Raw genomic sequence first — 6,000 nt, 5'->3', positions numbered from 1 at the left:
GTACAATACGACGAACTTAGCAAACAAGGCATTTGTGGTAAGTACATGGAGGCACTGTTTTTATGCACGTCAGCTATTAACCTTTCGGTCCCTCTTCAAATGACGTGCAGCTTACAGTATAAAGGCTTTATAAACACTACATCAATGTGTTACAAATCATCTGTAACCGTATGTCATGCTTTATAAAGGGTTCATAAACGTGGCATAACTGTATGACATAACCACCAATGTCAAATGTGACAAAGATGTGCTTTGTAAAGTGTGGCATAAGCACTGCTTAATAAAGGCTTTATAAATAATTAAATTGAGGCTTCACTAAGTATTTATTACACAGTCATCCATCTTGGTAGAGTATTGCAACACCAGGATAATGGGTTCGATTCCCGGGACCACCCATACGTAAAAATGTACTCATGCTTTGGATAAAAGCATATGCAAAATGATATATATTATATTTCACTAAAACATTTCTAGGATAGCCCAACCTATTTCCCTCTTGGGTAAACAGTCAATATTGGACCTGACCTCAACTTCTCCCAGAATGCTGTGCTGCAGGATGAGACACTCTAAAGTGTGGTCATGACAGCAGAACACATTGGTGAGGCCTTTCAAAATCTACTGTATTGTAATTGTAATATTGTAATGTTTACATTTTTTGCTTATTTCTGGGGGGTTTTCTCAAAATTTCAGTTTTCTTGGTTTTGTTTTTCCAATTTTTTGGGATTTCCCCCAGTTTTCTCTGATTTCCCCCAGTTTTCTCTGGTTTCCCCCAGTTTTTTTCACACTTTTAATGCTTAAACCACAACAGGGCATGACTTTTGAGGTGTGGTGTAGTTGGCCTTTAATTCAGTGACCATGCCCTGCACTGTCTGGTTAGAGGGGTTTCTGTGGTGTAGTAAGCCACATGTGATGTGATTCAGCCGCCATTGGAATGGGGTGGAGTAAAAGGGCAGCATATGTCATATGCCAAACATTTAGCACCAACAGACCTGTACCCAGGTTACCTGGTAGTACGTTAAGGTGGCTCTACCTAGTCTAAACTGAAATACTGTCTCTACTCACCACATGTATTTATTTGACAGCAGTCCACTGTCTTGTTGACCAACACCTCACCGTACTTCTTACAGGTAGCAACTTCTTGGGGCGGACATTTCACTGGTTCACACCGGACACTCAGTGTGTCAGCATTACACTCGCACTTCTGGCAGTTACTGTTCCAAGTCTCACCAAACTGTGTTGGGACAAAACAAAACATTGTTAGCAGAGACTTCAAAGTTATTAAGACGAGGACTGGCCACCCCTCAGAGCCTGGCTCCTCTCTTGGTTTTTTCCCCAGGTTCCTACCTTCTAGGGAGTTTTGCCTCGCCACTGTGCTCCTGTCTCTGCATTGCTTACTGCTTGGGTATCTGTAAAGCCACTGTGCTCCTGTCTCTGCATTGCTTACTGCTTGGGTATCTGTAAAGCCACTGTGCTCCTGTCTCTGCATTGCTTACTGCTTGGGTATCTGTAAAGCCACTGTGCTCCTGTCTCTGCATTGCTTACTGCTTGGGTATCTGTAAAGCCACTGTGCTCCTGTCTCTGCATTGCTTACTGCTTGGGTATCTGTAAAGCCACTGTGCTCCTGTCTCTGCATTGCTTACTGCTTGGGTATCTGTAAAGCCACTGTGCTCCTGTCTCTGCATTGCTTACTGCTTGGGTATCTGTAAAGCCACTGTGCTCCTGTCTCTGCATTGCTTACTGCTTGGGTATCTGTAAAGCCACTGTGCTCCTGTCTCTGCATTGCTTACTGCTTGGGTATCTGTAAAGCCACTGTGCTCCTGTCTCTGCATTGCTTACTGCTTGGGTATCTGTAAAGCCACTGTGCTCCTGTCTCTGCATTGCTTACTGCTTGGGTATCTGTAAAGCCACTGTGCTCCTGTCTCTGCATTGCTTACTGCTTGGGTATCTGTAAAGCCACTGTGCTCCTGTCTCTGCATTGCTTACTGCTTGGGTATCTGTAAAGCCACTGTGCTCCTGTCTCTGCATTGCTTACTGCTTGGGTATCTGTAAAGCCACTGTGCTCCTGTCTCTGCATTGCTTACTGCTTGGGTATCTGTAAAGCCACTGTGCTCCTGTCTCTGCATTGCTTACTGCTTGGGTATCTGTAAAGCCACTGTGCTCCTGTCTCTGCATTGCTTACTGCTTGGGTATCTGTAAAGCACTCTGTGACTACTGCTGATGACAAAAGGGCTTTATCAAATACATTTGATTGATTGATAATAACAATAGGGCTTCCAGCCCCTTCAGGGCTTGGACCACTAACAAGCCCCAATGAAACTAGTAAACTGAAGAAAATAAGAAATGGGGTTCTATACAGAACCTTTTTGAGGGCCGTAATGTGAAGCGAGCCGTTGAACCATTTTCGGTTGTATATACTGTCGCACCATTTCTTCTGATGTACACCACAGTGAATCGATCTACATTCTTACCTGTTTGGGATTCCCATCAGGTCCAGTGCATCCTTGAAGGGAAAATAAGATTTCAAGTCATACATGGTGGTACTTTGAGACACAATTAAACAATGTATTCCTCAAAACTGTGACACATCCTTACCACAGTCACGAACACAGGTGTCAGATAACGTGTTGAACAAGATGGTCGCCTCGGGGCAGAAGCAGCCCTCCATGAATGTGTCACATACAATGTCACGGCTGTTTTGTTCTCCCTCACATGAATGCACATATTTGTCATTGTATCTATAATAAGGAAAAACAATGCGTTACAGACTAGGGAGAAAAACGGAATGGAAACCTTTAAGAATGCATGTACACTAGGTAGTGGTGTAAAATAATGAGATGGGAATGAGATGGATACCTTGAATTGCATGTTGGCTGGATAGTAGGGCCACATGCCTTATACACTTTGGTTTTAGGGCAGGTCAGTTCTGTAATATGGTCAAGATGGAATGAAAGACAAAACAGTACGTAAACAGTTTGTAAATGCAGGTTGTCAAAATACAATTCGTTATGATAAATCATACAATTATTATAATTATGTAAAATCTTATTAACATCTTGTCTGCATCCCAAATGGGATCCTATTCCCTACATAGATCGCTACTTTTGGCAAGAGCCTGGTCAAAAGTAGTGCACTATGTAGGGAATACGATGCCATTTGGGACACAGTCCTTATTTTATATGAAATTCCCTCCCTACCACATTTTCCATTAGTTGAGTTCCTCCAGTTGGCACAGACTCCAGCTCCTGCACACATCACAGCGTAGGTTTCCAGGCTGGAGCAGCCGATTGTGATATTTGGCATGTGGCAGACATCGAACTTACAGGCCTCGAAGAAGGGTCGTGGTGGGATAACGTCATGGCATTGTTCAAAGACCCTTCCAAAATAAAGAACCCATTTAAGTTATTATATAGGCCTAACCCAAATGGGGCACATAACATGTCACGACAGATCACTTTGAAATATTTGATTACTGTATGCCTTACAGGCTAAATTATTAGTGAAGCATCTATGTAGTGTTTATGAAGACTTCATGAATGCTCTATAAAACTTTGATATGGCATAAAAAGTCTGTAAGATAAGTTTCATTATGAGTTTGGTTATACTTTATGGAACAACAACCCATTACTGGAAAGTTTACAGAGTTTTATGTATACAGTGTCAAAACTAGCAACCTCAATCAGATTCACGTGTCTTTGTAATATCGCTGGCTCAGTGTGTTATTAGAAGGTCACATGTCTTACGGGCTAAGTATGATGTCACAGATTGCTGTCTTTCCTGACGGGCAGGTTGGAGGCGTAGGGGTAGGTGTGCTAGGTGGCATCGGTTTGGTAGGTGAGGTATGTTTGGTTGATTGGGTAGTTGTGGTAGATGGGGTAGGGGATTTCGGTTTACAATAGGGTTTTTTATCATCAGGAATCTGCCATTGATGAGCCATCCCAGGACATGATGGATCAATCTGTCCATTCGGTAATCTGCAATCGTTCTTCCTGATATTGTCACAGGTGCCTTTAAAAAGGTCAAATAAATATGGGAATGAGAAAGAAACAAAGGTTCTTTGATGTTAGAAACAGCCGCTCATAACTTTAAGCATACCTACACAGTATCTTTTAATTGGTTACGCTATCATTGCAACTGTACAGTGAACTTTTTAATGCCATGGAAATACAATAACATGCAACAAAATAACATAAAATCATCGCCAATAAGGTTCCGTTTACTCACAGAGTACTACAAGCTGTTCTTCTGATTTATACTACAAGTGTATTTTGTCTACATCATGTCAGCATCCCCAATGGGACCCTATCCCCTGGTTGAAAGGAGTGCATTGGGGAACAGTGGGCCATTTGGGATACAGACAAAGCCTACATACTTACCACACTGTCCCTCTGTGTTGTTGTGGAATAGGGAGTTTGGCAGGGTTACACTGTACATAAGGGATTTAAACATCACTTGTGCTTTAATGGCAGGGATAGTCAACAGTAACTCTATTCCAGTGCTGGTGATCATGAGGTCTTCATTAGAAAAGGTCGGGAAGATCTGATTTCCATTTATGTACACCTTGTGAATGAGAAGGAAAAACACAACATAATTAATGACAATAGAGAACAGAATAACATGACAACACAGTAGATAAGATATGAACGGTTTCCAGAACTAAATGAACTCACAATAAGAGGTGGTATTCTGTCAATTCATTTAATCTTTTGTCAATAAAATGAAATTCTTTGAAATGTCCTGGGAATGTTTCGGTTACCTTGATGATGGTTTTTGAGTTAACGTGATGGCATCATCAAAGTGCTTAACCATTATGTAATGTTACTAAATAACTATTACCAACTACTCTAGTGTAGTACTGCAAATTATATTTGTGGTAGTCGGCAGGATCAGATATGCCTATTAATCAATACCTCCACGTTACAAAAAGTAAATAATACATTTCAAAATATGAAGCTAGATTATTTTCATTCTTAAAGTGGTATGATAATATCTATCTCAAAGAATATCTATATCATAGAATATATATATCAACGAATGTCTATATCAAAGTGCACTTTTAAAAAGTGTATAAGTGTTTTATAATTACCACATTTTTTGTCGTGGTTGATCTCTTCGGAGTAAGAACGATTATATAGGACTTGTAATGGACAATCAGAGACTGAGGGCAGGTCACGTGTCCAGACGGATCGCAGTTGTAGTTGTCGATGTTGACACTGAAGTTATATCGAGGAACTATTTCTTTAATCAAAACGTAGGTGCAGTTTTCCTGGAAACTGTAATATTGCCCATCAAATGTGACGTAATGAGGGTCTCCCCATCCATAGCATATACCTGAGAGATGAAACAGAGAAACGGTACCAAATAGATAGATCACTCATCAATACAAGAGTTTAAAATCCTACTCCAGTCTCCTTTTCACCTCATTTAACACCTGATTTACTGAACACAACAGGTGGTCTAGGTATCCTCATGACATGGCACAAGCAAGAGGGGAGGCTGAAAACATCACAATGTCACCATCAGATCAGACCAGAGGTGCAACTTTCACTGGGGACGTTCTGATATTGCATTTTTGTCCCCTCCAGTTTTTTCATTGGAATGTGATACAAAACGAGGCAACAGTATGTTTTAGGACCATGCGGACGCCTCCGAGCGGTCGGGTAGGATGTTTGGAGTGTTTATCCGACTGGATAAAAAAAGTATTAATGTTATTACTATTACTATTATTGTTATTATTATTGTCACAATTATTATTACAATTATTATCATTATTATCATTATTATTATTATTATCATTATTATCATTATTATTATTATTAGTTTTATTAAATTATTGTTATCAATTATTGTCACTATTGTTATTACTATTATTATTATCATTGTTATTATCATTATTATTACTATTATTAGTATTATCATTATTAGTATCATTATTATTACTATTACTATTATTGTTATTATTATTGTCACAATTATTATTACAATTATTATCATTATTATCAT

The sequence above is a fragment of the Coregonus clupeaformis genome, unplaced genomic scaffold (assembly GCF_020615455.1).
Source record: "Coregonus clupeaformis isolate EN_2021a unplaced genomic scaffold, ASM2061545v1 scaf1137, whole genome shotgun sequence".
Lineage (NCBI taxonomy): Eukaryota > Metazoa > Chordata > Actinopteri > Salmoniformes > Salmonidae > Coregonus > Coregonus clupeaformis.
Note: the sequence above shows the minus strand (reverse complement) of the source record.